Source organism: Eurosta solidaginis, chromosome 1 (genome assembly GCF_040869045.1).
Source record: "Eurosta solidaginis isolate ZX-2024a chromosome 1, ASM4086904v1, whole genome shotgun sequence".
Taxonomy (NCBI): Eukaryota; Metazoa; Arthropoda; class Insecta; order Diptera; family Tephritidae; genus Eurosta; species Eurosta solidaginis.
The window spans coordinates 258743831-258760934 of NC_090319.1; positions in this window are offsets into that span (position 1 = coordinate 258743831).

Here is a 17104-nt window from a genome sequence, read left to right on the forward strand (position 1 = left end):
TGCTAAACCGAGAAGCATACTTTCAGGGGCTACAACTGCTTTGCCAGAAAAAACTACGAAACAATTCACAAGGTCTCTTATGCACCGTATTTGCTCTGCTTTAATAAAATTTTATATTGGAAACAACTTATATATTATTATAAAATCTTGTGAGCCTGTGAACCACTCTAAAATGTGCTAGTTTCCAAATGGGGTGCAAGTAGTCCGCTTAACACCAGTACACACAGCCTCGCAGCTACATTTATATGCCTCTCAGCAAATTTATAAGAATAAATATAAACATTTAACAAGCCATCCATATCAAAACACATCTCTTCACTTAATTCTTCACAGTACAAGTGGCTACCTACATAAATACAATACCTTCCATAAATTGAATCAAACCACACAAATCGCATGAGAATTTCTGACAACAACTATAATAACTTTTCTAAAAATGGGCAAATATCAAAATAAATCACATTAATAAAAGAGATATCAAAACACATCAATTCAATAGCAGCAATTTATAAAAAAACCTGCCTCCTGAACGAGTAAGAGCTGGCGCCCCCACACGTGCAAATATACCATAACACAAATTTTCGCAAAATATACATATATTTCTTTATGTGATTTGTTATTATTCGATTTCTACGGGAACATTTTTCTTCATATTCCTCGGCATAAGTGTGCCCAAACAGGTCAGCCAACCTTTCAGTCGGCCCTCAATGGGCAACATCAACCACCATCAACCAATATAAGAGTACCATTCCTCCATCCACACCACATAAGGAAACAATTGTAAGAACACATCGATGCGAGACATGTGACCCTGCTCTGGTTCATAAAGGCATGCTTGTACATTTTCTTGGCGAGTGATTCCAAGTACGCTCACACTCGCAAATTTGTTAAGTGCGTATACGTTTTCTACTTGACTGCATTAAGAGGCTGGAAATTTGCAGTTTAACTTCTATAAAAAATAAGTGAGTACGTTTATCCACATAAATTTATATGTTATTATGATGATATTGAATTAAAAAAATGTATGTTCATAATTCTTCAAAACTTGTCGCAGAATCAGAATACATCAACTTATATTTTATACACTAATTCCTAAAGATAGGGAATATTGAAAAGAATAAAATAAAATTATTACAAAAGAGTCAGCATTCACACATTTCGCAGTGTCTATTATTTTAGTAAAGTTATATTAGGTTGAGAGTAGTCCAGGACATGGGGAAGGAAAATCCTAACACCTACTGCTGAGAGAACTTCTTGGTTTGAGATGAAAGTTCGTTATATTTCTATACAAAAATTACTACGGAACTTTGAGATCTCGTGATCTTTGTGGTTGGTAACTTGAAATTTCATTGACTTAATATGTAGTGCATTCTTGTATTCTTTCGAAGAGACCGCCCCGTTGTGGTTGTCCAGAACCATTTCTAATTCCTGCAGTCATGCAACAATTCTCATTTTCATATTTCTATGAGTAAACTTTACACGTTCCAAAATAAATTATTGTCTAAGATCTTTCATTTACGTACGTAATGTAAACGTAATTTTCGAAGAAGTTCTCTTTTTGCACGCAACTCCTTAATTATAAAGCTTCTCAAGAGAAAAAAATGAAATGACAGTTTTGAAAAACGGATATCAAACACACAAGTTACAAAAAAGCTGTTTCTGCTGTAAAAAAAAGTCCAAGCCCTAAGTTAAGTTTACGGGCAGGCTTTTGCAATTTTTTTTTCGGCACAGTCTATGGGACGTAGGGTTTTTGTGCCGGCCCCAACTTGACTGTCACAGGATTTTAACCTGGTATCTACAGTATCCTCATCTATGTTTATTAGAATTTGATTTCTACTATTTTTTGAATCATTTGAACATTTTCCAAACTATTTTGTTGCGCACAGTTGGATGAAGCACTCGGCGGTGATTCCGCTTACTCTGGCTTGAAGCTAGTCGACAAAATAATTCACTTTTTTTTTAATTTCAATATACTTTTCTTACAACCAAGAAAACAAATATATTAATTTGTTAATTAAATTACTAAGCTTGGCTGAGGAAGTTTTAAATTGCAACAATTACCCTGGAATCCTTGACCCATATCATGGGTTTTCCTAATTTGTAAAACAAAACAGCTGGCAACACTACAACACCCTTACTAAGCATTGCGAAAATGTTGCCTTTTTCTTCGGACGACCTTTAACGTATCCTTAAGTGTACCGCAAAACCACACTTGAGATTTATTGTACTTTTGTATTGTTGTTTATTTTCTTAATATTCTTTATAGTACTAAATATGTTTATATGTACAAACCTTTAAAAAATATTTAAAAAAATATTCAACTGCTTACATGCGAGTGTGAAATTTTCACGTCGCACGCCTGCATGAATGCGTGCATGTGTGTGTGAAATATTTTATTAAGAACGAAAAAACACATACATACATATTGGTACATAATTGCAAACAATTTAAATGCAATTAAATTAAATACTTAACAAAATTTACCTTTTGGATTTTTGCTTTTGCAATTTCGCATTCATTGCATTCGCTTTTGTAGATTTTTCTTTGATTGTTATTATTGTTGTTTCCCACAGCTTCTTTCACATTTTGTTTTTGGTAATATTTTCATAAATACAGCAGCGAACACGAAAATAGCTGTGACAATTTAATAAAATTTCGTCAACAAGCTCCTATTATGAGAAAAATTCGATCTTCGATTGTATTCGAAATAGTTGAAATTGAATTCAATTTTTATTCGGTATTATGACGCTCATTCGATGAAGACTAGCGTCATTGTTCGATAATTCGATAAATTCAACTGTTCTGAATCATAAACCAATAAAAAATGAGAGAGCAAAAAAATCATAGTTGGATGGGAAATAAATTTTCTCGGCGTGACGTCACGCTTTTGACGTCTCATTGCTGACGCAGTGTTCAGGCTTTATTTCAATCGGAGTATTTTGCTCCGCTTTTACCTCCTACAACATTTTTTATCGCAAAGGTTTATTTGGGCCGAGTTGAAAACTAAATAGTATTACTACCTAATATCTTTGGTTGTCATTGCATACTTATGAAAAGCTGATTCGAATTCATTGTTCGTGTCTTAAGACATATTCGTTCACATTTTAATCACAGTTTTTATACTTTTTTCGTACGGAATGAGAATATAGAGAGTAAAATGTAAGCGCAAAATATGCCCTATAACCTAGATAGCGAAGCTTTCTGTTTTTATTCGCTGCACTATCGTTATATCTGCGAAAAGCTCATATAGCTTATAATTATACCTCCTTCGATACTCGCCGTCGACATCACGGATATGACTATAAATCTTCCGGAGAACTTTTCTCTCGAATACTCCAAGAGCCATCTAATATTCTTTCGACACCTTCCATGATTCCGAGCCATACATCAGGACAGGTATGATGAGTGACTTGTAGAGCGAGAATTTTGGTCGTCAAGAGAGAACTTTACTTTTCAATTGCTTAAAGAAGCACTTGCTGGCAAGAGTTATTCTCCGTTTGATTTCTAGGCCGGCATTGTTTTTGCTTTTCATGCTGCCACCGCAAATAGACGAAATCCTTCACAGTCTCGAATTTATATCCGTCAACAGTGACGTGGCTACAAAGGCCACGACGATAGCAAGTACTTCGTCTCGTCCACATTTAGTGCAAGACCCACTCTTTTTGCTTTTTAATCTTATACCAACTTTTCGCCTCCATGTGTGAACAGCCTGGCGGGTATCCCATCATTACTTGAGACCTTGTGATTTTTTAGCCGTGATATTGCCATTCTCACTTCGCTATAATTGGATTCCGGAACGTATTTTTTATCATTCTCCTTCCGCCACGCTCTGTAATTCAACTACCAGGTCGCCATTATCGTTCCTACAGGAATCTGCCCCGGTCTTGAAATCTTCTGTCATTAAAAAAGCATGAAATATGTATGTTAAACCGAAAATAATAATAATAATATTTTTTCTCGATAAATATCCGGGGAGATAGAGCCCATTTTTCTTCCAGAATGTTGTGTGCTTATGGGAGCATTATTTAATCATCCTACACGTTTTAGACCGACTCCATGTGCATCTGATAAGGCAGATAACTTTTTTGCTGATAAACATTTCATCGCAAAAATACAATCGATGGGATTGCCAAGCCACTAAATTAAATTTATGTCAGTTTTTCGCCCGCTTTCAAAATGGAAGAAAAAATATACTCCGAAAATTTATTTGTTTTCTCCGGCGTAGTCGTCTACTCAGGTAATAGTTTTAAATACTCCGAACACTGGTAGTGAAACATGAGAGAAATGTAATAAATCGAAAAACTTCAAAAGCGCTACGTCATCAAACTTTTTTTTTTTCAAATTCGATTACAAATACAACAATTCCCGACCTTTGGCTAATTTGTTTATGGTTCAGAATGGCACATTCCATCACTTTAAAATAAAATACAAATTAATAAACAAAATTAGTAAATAGAAGTATGACAACGACGGAATCGTAGTTGTTGTTGTAGCGATAAAGTTTTTTGTAGCGATGGTTTGTGATTCGCCAGTTAAAGAGGAAAGATTACTGGAACTATCCAGAAGTAGAAACGAATGTTCTTCAATGTCTTGCAATTCTAAATTTTATTTATGGATTTATCAAAAATTTCATTCATGGACTTGCTATTGAGTACAGATGAATTGCTGCAGCAATGCACAAGAGACCAATCTATTTCAACCATTTTGAAAATGCCAACAATTCTAAGATTTTGGGCTTAGGGATCGTCTCAACTGAGCATTGAGAATGAGAATGCACTTTTTTACCGCCTGATCCTATGTGCAAGTTCCTTTTGCTATAAAAGGATTTTGTTTCATTTTTGAAACTAATCTTCCAACCTGTTGCTTTGTATTCAGGACCTTGGGCTTAAAAAAATTTATACAAATAGATTAAAATTACTATTATGTAGCAAACAAGTAGAAGGTAAACACAAAAAATTCGCATACATTTTAAGTAATATTCCTTTAATTCGATACAGCGTCGAAAACAGAATACTATTCGATTCAAATTTATATACACAACAAAAATTTCGACAGCGATGATATGTCATAATACGGATTTGAAATTCGATTCTCGATGCTCGGTCGAAGATCGAAAGGTGCTCATAAAATGCGCCTTAAATCGTTTTTTATTTTCGATAATTAAAGAAAAAACTTCCATGAATTTTTTAACTGAAACTATGCAAGCCAATAACAGAAACATTTTCGAAGAAATTCGAAATTTGTATTTTAAATTTTTTGAATATTTTCGACTAAGTATGGAGCTTTGTAGCGCAATCAATTTCAGTCTAACAAAGGTCTGTCAATAGTTGCATGGATTTTTTTAAATATTTTTCCGAAGGGTGTTTTATAATTTCTGCTATACGAAGGGCTCACGCTCTACTTTTTATATGAAAGAAAGTCTAAAACACCCTTAAAAAATTTTTGCGAGACCTATAACTTGTACTTTGTTGGACTGAAGCTGATTAGGCTACAAACCTACATACTCAAAAAAATTCAGAAAGCTCTAAATAAAATGTTTGAAAATTTCGAAAGATTTCCTATTTTTTTTAAATTTTTTTTAATTTTTTTTGAAATTATTTTATTTCCTAAAATATTTTTAAATTTTTGAGCTGAAGGCCAATTTAAATAAAAACACAACTTTTTGTATTATAGTTGTATAATTTATTCTTGTCGATATTTCGGCTTTATTCTAAAGCCATCTTCGGGACTAGGGGTATAAAAAAACAAACCATTAGAACGTATTCTACATAATGTTTACGTATATACATATAATAAGCGACTTACTCATATAAATATGTTCGATCGACTAAATTAGCAATGGCCAAAAATCTGTGTTGAAGGTACAAAAAGCGAAAGCATGAAAAATAAACAAATGTACAGAATACCGCAAATGTAAACAAATTTTCAAGAACAGTAAGTATAAACAAAAATTTTACAATAATAAAATACATGTAACAATAAGACATAACTTAGTATGTATGTATATCAACCCCCTTTTTGCTTAGTTGTTGTTTTGAAGTATGCTGGATGCTGAATATTCTTATTCAAGTGAGCGCGGTGTATGTTGCTGTTGTTTCAAAATCAAATTGTGATAAGCACTCGCAGAGTGTTCAATATATGTAGCATTTCTAAGGTATAGCGTTTTTGGTAATGTTTTTCCTTCTCCAATATATTTACGTTCTCAAAATCAGGGTGATGTCCTGTATCTTTGCAGTGGGCAGATAGGGCCGTCTTATTTCCTGAAAAACTGTTCCTTAATTTTATGTTTGACCTGTGACCGGAAATCCTTGTCATGAGCTTGAGTTTTGTTGTCCCCACATATACCTTCTCGCATACGCGGGACGCGTCGCCGTTGCATGGGATTCGATAAACTACGTCAGATTTCTCGAACTTGTGGATCTTATCCTTTATGTTATTAAAAACTTGCCTTAGTGTATTTTTGTACGTTAATTCTTATCAAAATTATTTTATTTCCTTTATATTAGGTCGGTTGAATGTTTGTACGCATTTTCAATACAAATCTTGCAATCTATTTTTAAATAACTTCTCATTAAGCTACAAACCTGAAACTTCAATATATGTTAAGACACCGAGACAATGCAAAAAAAAGGGGGAAAATCCGTTAGGTGACGCGCGGATCGAAATAATTAGATAAGAACTTAAACCTGCTTTAAGTGATTCTCGATGGGCTAGAGACTTGAAATTTCCAACATGATTCAGAGGCCGATGACAGTTTAAAACGTATAGTAAAATGTTTCGCTAGGGGGCGCACGGATCGAGATATTTAGAAAAATCGTACGATCGATTTTTATGTAACTTCCCATTGAGCTACAAACGTGAAACTTCACAGATAGGTTAAGACACCAGGTCAATGCCACAAAAAGTATAAAAAAATCCGTTAGGTGGCACACGGATCGAAATAATTAGATAAGAATTTGGAAATTTGGAATTTTGAGATCGGTCTTTAAGTAACTTCTTGGTGAGCTAGAGACTTGAAGTTTCAAACTTAATTCAGAGGCCGATGACAGTATTAAACGCATAACAAAAGTTTCGCTAGGGGGCGCACGGATCGAGATATTTAGAAAAATCGTACGGAACGGATGGAAACTTGCGATCGATTTTTAAGTAATTTCTCATTGACCTACAAACGTGAAACTTCACAGATAGGTTAAGACACCGTGACAAAATAAACAAAAGAAGAAAAAATTCCGTTATGTGGAGCACGGATCCAAATAATCAGATAAGAATTTGGAAATTTGAAACCGGCTTTTAAGTAACTTCTTGATGAGCTAGAATCTTGAAATTTCAAACTTAATTCAGAGGCGGACGACAGCATAAAACATAATACAAAAAGTTTCGATGGGGGTACATGAATTGGAATATTAAGAAAAATTGTACGGAACGGGGGAAATCTTGCGATAAATTTTCAAGAGACTTCCCATTGAGCTACAATCTTGGAACTTCATCCACATACTCACTTGTAGCAATTCAAGCTTAGCATATATGTATGAACAATTTTCAAGTAGCTTGACGTATTTTTGTGATATGTACTATATTGTATACATACAAGTATTGTATGCATTCTGAATTAATAAAAGCATGTTTTTCACCTTGTAATAAATAAGGCACTACTCTTTTTCACCTAGAACTAAAAAGTAGAAAATAAAAAGATTTTTTAATTTAATTTCTTATTAATAATTTTACAATTTCTATGTCAAAATTTTAAAATCAAAGTGCAGCAAGATTACGTCTTTATATAAGGATACATTTTTCGCTGATTTTGTACATTTATATAAAGGAAATGCTTAAATTTTTTTTATTTTCTTTTTATTTTGCACAGTTTCAGTTAAAAAATTAATAGAAGTTTTATTTTAAGTAACGAAAATACAAAAGGAAACGAATCTAATCGACGAAATTTAATTAAAATGGCCACTGCTATTTTCGTGTTCGCTGCTGTACACAAATACATCTACAAACATACTCCTTATGTTTATGCTTTGTAGCTTTTAACCAATTCTTTTTCTTAGCATTTTGCCGGCTGAGAGCTAAAAGTCATAAATTTTCTTTATGTTAGTCAAGTGAGTGAAAAATGGCTGTGTTGGTTTGGTTGTTTGTTGTTCCTGGCCGATTTTCCGAGCTGTTGCTTCAACTTGAAACGGCACAGTGTTTCTTTGATTGTGTAACACGTTTACTTTGTTTACCAACACTGTTTTGTTGTTGTTGTTATTATTGTATTTTATAGTTGTTGCAAACTGCATTGCATTGCTCACAATTTAAGGAGTAAAAGCGAATATTAAAATATTATATACAAAGGCTTTTCTACTCACTTCAATGTATGTAGTATTTACAATAATTTTCGCGTTAAAAGCTTGCTCCTCAAGAACGCTTAGTTGGCACCGCTGCATTATAGACACCAGCGTGGGGTGAGGTCTCTTTATCAAGATTGGGCATTTACTATTGCCGGCTTCGTCGGCGCGTTTTTTATCAAAAAAGGTAGCCAACTGTATAATGATTTGTATTTATGTTTACTTTTACTTACTTTTTGATTGTTATCATCAGCATCGCTTTACAACGTTCCTACACTTTTTCGGGTAAGGAGTTTTCCTTGCAGACTTGCACCTGCAATGCAGTGGGGATGAGCGCATAATAATGAACTCAATTCTACTCAGAGGCACAAAAGATTATAGAAAAAATTCCGACTTCGTTTGAAGTGGGAAAAAGTGAGGGATTTTATATTCTTAACAGATTTTCAATTTTTTCTGTTTTTTGAAGCAGTGCTGTAAAAAAATTAACAATCGCTTATTTTGCTATCAATTAAATTTGGAGTGAGGGTTGTGCGAATAAGTAATTACTAAAAATTTTGAATGTGATTAATCAAAGATTGGCGGCCACCGTGGTGCGATGGTAGCGTGCTCCGCCTACCACACCGTATGCGCGGGGTTCACACCCCGGGCAAAGCAACATCAAAATTTTAGAAATAAGGTTTTTCCATTAGAAGAAAATTTTTCTAAGCGGGGTCGCCCCTCGGCAGTGTTTGGCAAGCGCTCCGAGTGTATATCCGCCATGGAAAGCTCTCAGTGAAAACTCATTTACTTTGCAGGTGCCGTTCGAAGTCGGCATAAAACATGTACGTCCTGTCCGGCCAATTTGTAGATAAAATCAAGAGGAGCACGACGCAAATTGGGAGAGAAGCTCGTCCTAAAATCTCTTCGGAGGTTATCGCGCCTTACATTTATTTTTTTTTTAATCAAAGGTTACTAAACTAATCGATTATTTATATATTTTCTGATTAATCGAAAAAAGAGTTTCTTCGATTAATCACATTCTTGATTTGCAGTTCTCTGAATTTGTTTGGAGTATGCAGTTGTGTTGCTCAGTAAATTTTACGGCTGAATTATGTAATTCAGTCTCATCTCAAATCTCTAAATTTGAGACTTTCCATTAGAAACAATTTATGTGACTTGAGATGATTTCAATATTCAGTAAACGAAAGTCACAAAAAAACTGCCAACAAGCGGTTTTGGCAAATAAGTCTAACAAAGCACAGATCTCTCAGGAGTCTCAAACTTCCCATCGATTCTTTATAATTTTTTTTCTGAATGGTGTTTCAAATTTTCTTCCATATCAACGAAACAACATCTAAAACACCGTTCGTAAACAATTTGTCAAAAATCAATACTAATTTTGAGAAACGTATATCTTGTACTTTGTTAGACTAAAATTTATTTTGAGCTACTAAATTGCATAATCAAAAAAATTGAGAGTTCCAAAAAAAATCGAACTCTTTTGAAATCGATTTTGAGTTTGGTTTTCATAGTTTCAGTTCCCAAATTAATAGAACTTTTTTCTTAAAATATCGCAGATAAAAAAAGAAGAATTTAATTGACGAATATTTGATAAAAATTGGCACTGCTATTATTGTGTTCGCTGCATACATACATACTACTTTTTTATTTTTTACGCCAATTCTATATTTTATTTTATATTGATTAATCGATTACTTGATTAGTTGAACAGTTGATCATTATATTTGATTGCTTTGATTATGATTGTAAAATTTAAAACATAAAATCAATTTACAATCATCTATTGAATTCGACTTGATTGCAATCAATTCAGAGTCATAATTATATACTATGACTGAAATCACATTAAAATCTAATCATCGCTAGCAAACCGAAGTAGAAACGCTTATCTTGTGACTTTTGTTCTGATTAGAAGGTAGACAGTTGAAGCCTTCTTTTAATCGCGTAAATGAATAATAACTTTTTTGTAACAAAAATGGGTGAAGAGAAACATAATAAGGTGATTTTTGTACGTAAATAATCTCTCAAATTTGTGTTAGTTTTAACTAAAATAAGTATTAGGAAAAAACACCAGTGATTATTTGGTAAATAGATTGCATTCACTTACTTCCACATAATTTTAATTTCAATTGCTGTAAGCGACAGGTGATTGCAATCAATTTCCATGAAGTGATTATAGACTATATTCTTACAATCACAATAAAGACAGTCACATTATTTGATTGCAGTCTGATGTCATTAGCGAAAATTGTTATAATTTATGATTGAAATATTTTACAACTCTGATACGCCATATTATGTGATTTCTTCCCATACCTGAGGGTTTGAATCTAGGGAACGGTAGTCCCAAAAAATAAAATATATATTATTTGTATGTATGTTTGTTTAATGGTGTGTTCAGTTTATACTTATATTTAAGAATTCATGAGCTTAACGCCGGCTTATAATAATTGAATTTCAACTATTATGTTGTCTAAGAGAAGCTGAAAAGAATGAAACATTTACTGGCATATTGCTATGGAACCATTTCGAAAACCGCCAACGTAATCATCATCAGGCAATTTTGTAATGTTGTCAAAGGTTTCACCGGGATTCGAACCCTGAATCACATGGTGAAACTGCAGTAGCCTTTAACCACTAGGCCATCCTGCTGGTATTTCTTTTCATGCTTAGTTAATAATATATTATTTTATTATTCATTTATTAGTTATTTTACCCTCAGGGTTACCTCCACACGGCGTCGAAAAACCCGTTTCAAAAGTGCCTCTTTAACTTAAAGTAAGTAATAGAAAAAAACGCAAATGATTGTGTTTTGAATTGATTTCAATCAATGATTTAATCTTTAACATTATTGCAATCACTTGTTTCCAATGAATGTAGATTATAACAATCAGAAATTATGCAATCAATTGTTATAAGCAACATGTGATTGCAATCACTTATGTATCTATGCTGAAGTGATTGAGTATTTTATTTTCCCAATCACAATTAAAACAATACAATTTATTGTAATCTGAAGGGGTTTGCGAAATTTTGTATAGTTTATATTTACAATCTTTTTCAGTTCTGATATGTCGAGGCTGATATTATGCAATTTCTTTCCATACCAGAGGGTCTGAGTTCGGAGTTCGGGGTAGGTAACACCCAAAACTGGAACATTTACTTTGAAAAATCCTTTTCACAACAGTACCCGTAGAGTGGGTTGAAACAAAAGTTTCAAAAAACCGCCCCTCAATTAAAGCTTAACGGAGCAAAATGTTTGCTAGTAAAAAGGGAGAAGAACTATAAGATAAAAAAGAGATGAGGACAGATAGATAACGTTATATCTGGATAGGAAAGTGGGTTCTCGAGAACACACATATACATAGCACCCAAATTATTTAATTTCTAAACGCACAGCTGCGCTCTCACCAATATCCTGTCACGTTCTGATAAAGTCGTAGTACCTACGACGATAAAGTTTTCACATTTTTCATAGAGTAGCGCACAATTTCACCCACAACAAAGAATATATATATTTTCACACAATTAAATGCATACACAATTGTTCTACTATTCAAGAAACAATAAAATAAATTAATTTAATTGCCGCGTCCCATTCAATTGGAATTTTAGTCATACAATTTGTAGCATTGCCGCATATCGATTACAATGCAGCTATTGTTTGAATATATATATAACTATTTACAGCATATATATGTACAGATGTATAATAGCAACAAAGAAAGCAATGCAACACCATAGAGAACTCAATTGCAGAAATGTAATGTTTAAATAGATATTTACAATAAATGTACAATAAAAGTTAATATAAAAGCTAGGCAATACATACAAAATGTCTGATGCATGCAACCTTTATGCGAAGTATATCAAAGATGGAATGTAAGACGTTAAGAGAATCTTTGGAATTGAAAAAAGAACGTCTAAGTCATATGTATACCCAATTGGAGATGTTAATAAAAAAATTTACAACAGCAAACACGAAAATAGCAGTGGCAATTTGTATCAATTTCTATCAACTAAACTCTTTTTAACACGCTTGTGTATTTTTCTTTCTCTAGGCTAGGCGCGCAAAGGAGAGTTACACCCATCTAGCGGCAATTATTGAAGACTCGCGGCAGTGGTTAAATAACTCGCGACAAGACCAGTAGTGGAATTCACTAACTTATAACGATACAATTTGTCGAGATTTTAATTAACGATACTGTGACAAATATTAGCAACCCTAAGGGATACTATCTTCTCTAAGCCAATACTAAGCAGTGACTTGTATGCACATCAACAAGTCAATCATTATGTCTATACATATGTCCATACAAGCAGCCGAGAGCAACGCACAAACACATGCATATATCTGAGATACTCCCAAAAGTAGGAAATTATTTGTGCAAGTAACACTCACATATAAACGCGCATATGAGAAGCTATAAACGTAGTTAAAGCTGGTAATTTTATAGCTGGTGGGTAACTAGTAGATTCTGGAAATAGAAGCGCCTGGAAATGTGCCAACGAGGAAACCAAACAGTATAAAAGCGGCAACAGTTGAGGCACAATCAGTCAGTTTGATTTAAGCAAGCTATCAGTTGCGAAGTATAAGTGTTACTGTGTAGTACCTTAATAAAGGCCATTTTGCATTATTGAATAGTGGAGTTATTTATTCAACAGTTTAGTGATTCGAACGTTAGTAGAAGGTTGCAAATAAGAGGAATTACAGTAAATTCGTTACAATACAATTATCTAACAGTACAGAGAAGCGAGCGAACCAAATTTTGTAATTGAAATTTAAGTAACTTCCCGATAAGCTACAAGCTTGAAACTTGGAATATAGTTCAGAACCCGATGACAATGCAATAATAAGAAAAAAAACTTCGATAGTTGGTGCAAGGATCAAGATATTAAAAAAAATTGTATTTGTGCTCCGCCTAGTCGGAACACATATGACATACAGGAACAGAAGGCGGCATATGAAAAAAATTGCCGCCAGGTGTCGCAAGGATCGAGATATTTAAAAAACCGTATTTGTGGCCCGATTTGGCTCATATTTGAAAAATATATTATATACGGGAATATAAATCGATTTGTGAAAAAACTCCCGCCAGGGGGCGCAAGGATTGATATATTCAAAAAAATTTAATTTGTGGTCCGATTTGGCTCATATATGGAACAAAAACATACATACAGTCCGGTTGAAGTGACATCAAAATACTTTGGAGTGCGAAGAGGGACAAGCATACGCGGCGCTGAGCCGAGTAAAGTCTTTAGAAGGATTATGTATTGGGGACTTAGATTGTAAGAAATTATCATGAAAGAGTCCTTGTATAACGAGTCACTAAATGAACTAAATATAATGAGAAATAACAGGCAATTAAATAAAGACTAAAAACTTGAAAATAATATAATTAAAAAAAAATTTTTAGTTAAACAGTTTTATTGAAAACAACACTTACATTAAGTAACAATAATACTAAAAGCTAGAAATTAATTATGTATGTCCTTGGTACTAGTCATCACACTCCTCATCAAACTAGGACGTTGATCATACAATTAAATAAAAGCGTTGGGCGCGTGAAATTTCTAAAAATGTGAGGCGTAGCATAACCTGATTAAGGTTCAGTTGGTCTTACTTATGACTATCAATAAAAGTTGACGCGTCCAACGCTTTAATTTAATTGTCTGACCAACACTTTAGATTGATGAAGAGTGTTATGACTAGTACCTAGACCCACCTAATTATTTTCTAGCTTTTAGTATTATTATTACTTCATATAAGTATTGTTTTCAATAAAACCGTTTAACTAAAATTTTTTTTTAATTATTTTTTTTTGCTTCTATAAACGTTCCGATTATGCGCGAATCGGATCTCGAATACTAACTTACTTATATTTTGTAAAATTCCTTGTAAACAAACTTGGTAAACGGACCTGCATCTGGGTATATTTTGAAAAAAAAAAAAAAATTGCTTTATAGCACAAAGTTCATACAATAAACAAAGTGTGGATTTGATTAAAACTGCCAAGATGCCACATCCAACAAAGTTAATGTGCAGTATTGTTGCACACTTTTACATTGGTATCTATAAAGGGAGCGCGCAGCAAAAGCAGCAAATAAAATAGAACTGATTTCCTGCTTCACAATTTAGCTCGCATACCTGAAGAAATTGTAAGGTTATCATGCCACAAATATGTATGTAGGAACTGAGATCACCAATGTCTTACAAAATTTCAATTCAAATACATATTTCAATATGTTTTTTGCCTTTTATAAGAAATACTAGACAAAAGTATTTATAACACTCAAACCACAATGCAGTGAAAAAGGATCGATTGCTTTAAAAGTAAGAAACACAGTATTAAGTATATTTAGCGAAGTAGAAATGCATAATCAAGCAGAAAAAAAATTAAAAAAATATATTGAATCTGTGCTCAAGTATCCACTCGAGTCAGGAAGCAAGGAGAAGAAGGAGTAGAAGAAATCGAGCAAAAGGCATTGTTACTCGCCCGTTCGAATATTTCGCGTCCGAATGAGCCACTCGCGTGTTCATTGTATGAATCTTTTTTCCTGATTATTACCTGAGAACTGCGCATACGCACACAGACACACACACACACATCTCTGAAAACACACATCTCTGAGCATATCCTGCCATTCTGATTTTTTTTTTTCACAAATCATATATTTTTTTGCACTTATTTGGTATATATTCACATAATTTCTTATTATATCAATTGTACTCAAATCTGCACTCGTACCACACATTACATAATGGCTACACAAAGGCCATTTTAAAATACATTTATTTAAGTACAAAGAAAGGTAAGTATGTAAGTATTATTGTGTAGCTGAACAATTAGTTGTGAGAATACGAAAAAAGTGGTTTATTAGAAATTAATATTAAATGCATAATTACATATATACTTAAGTGCGATTTTTAAGAAAAAAAAGTGATTCATGCACGATTACAATGCAATTGAAAGAAAACTATGTGGCTACTCAGCGCTACCCTGGTGGTCCTGGCCTAAGGTCAGTGTTTCCTTAGTTGATGGGATTTGTGTTGAGATGAGGTCATTGCGGTTGAAGGAAATTAAATTTTTGGCAATCGTTTTTTTACATTTTGAGCTAAGTTGCAAAATGTGTTTAATTAAGCAGAAACATTTAGAAGAATTGGACCGAAGGTAATCGTACTGACCAATACTGCTTACTAACAGACTTTCCCACATTATTTTTTACTTGAATTACTCGATATCTACCCTTCTTACCTTCTAAGCAAAGGATCAAGAAATACAATTTTATGGGACAGACAATATTCACAGGATTAAAACAGACAGACGGCGGCCACCGTGGTGTGATGGTAGCGTGCTCCGCCTATCACACCGTATGCCCTGGGTTCAACTCCCGGGCAAAGCAACATCAAAATTTTAGAAATAAGATTTTTCAATTAAAAGAAATTTTTTCTAAGCGGGGTCGCCCCTCGGCAGTGTCTGGCAAGCGCTCCGATTGTATTTCTGCCATGAAAAGCTCTCAGTGAAAACTCATCTGCCTTGCAGATGCCGTTCGGAGTCGGCATAAAACATGTAGGTCCCGTCCGTCCAATTTGTAGGGTAAAATCAAGAGGAGCACGACGCAAATTGGAAGAGAAGCTCGGCCTTAGATCTCTTCGGAGGTTATCGCGCCTTACATTTATTTTTTTTTTTATTTAAAACAGACAGACAATATTCAGCCGTTAAAAGCCTCAATTTTTTAAGGTACGTCATACGCCAGAAACTAACCTCAAATTGCATTCAGCGGGCGGATATAGCAATTAAAACTACTACGACTTTTTCTCATCAGGTCACCTCTACGAACATACAAGCATACCAACCGCAGTAGCTCAGTGCTGCAAAGCGTAATGATGTTGCAACTATATAGCGGATCTGCGGATACAATAGCGTTTACTTCTTATTCTCAAAAGCCTTCTTTCGTTCTAAGGGTCAAATCCATAGTACATCCAGGTGGGAACTTACATACACACCAACCGCAATAGCTCAGTGCCTCAAAGCGCAATTATGTTCGAAATATATAATGGATCTACGGAAATAATAGCGTTTAATTCTTACTCTTCCTTCGTTCTAAGTTTGTTGGAACTGTTAATTCTAAATATCTAGTCAACGCTGAAGGTTGGACGGTAATGTCAAGCTCAGTTAATCCTCAACTCGACTACAGGTATACGACGTTGATTAAACCTTCGATTACGTATGTCATGTTCTGAGTAGGCTAGAGGCTAGCTTCTTAAGCTTTTTGCATCCGAAGTTGATTACACCTTTTTAATTTATATTTATTGCTGTGTATTGTAGAACGGCATTAATGCAAGCAATGATGATTGTGCCTTAATAACTGATAAATAGAGCAATACTTCTTCTCATTCCCTTGTCCTGAAGGGCTAATGGGCTCAGAATGTTCCCGCGGTAAGACATGCCTGCCTTTGGAGGCTACCAAGATCTACAGATCCACAGGTTCTAGTGGTCAAAACAATTGTGACCGCAGTAGTCGTGATATAACCATAAAGTCCCAGTATCGGATTCCTAAGCCTTTGACGAGTGTTATTGTTGATACAAGAACAAGAAAAACTCTGAACCGGATACCACAAACACTGATTAAGAAGTGTACGTTTCACAACATGCTTTGAAAGAATGGCAATATCGTTCCCAAAAAATGAAAAGCGCAAAGGAATGACTGTCTACCGATCCACTCCAACTCGAAGACGTAGAGAGAGCATGGCTCAACTCCTTTGCCAAAAATGG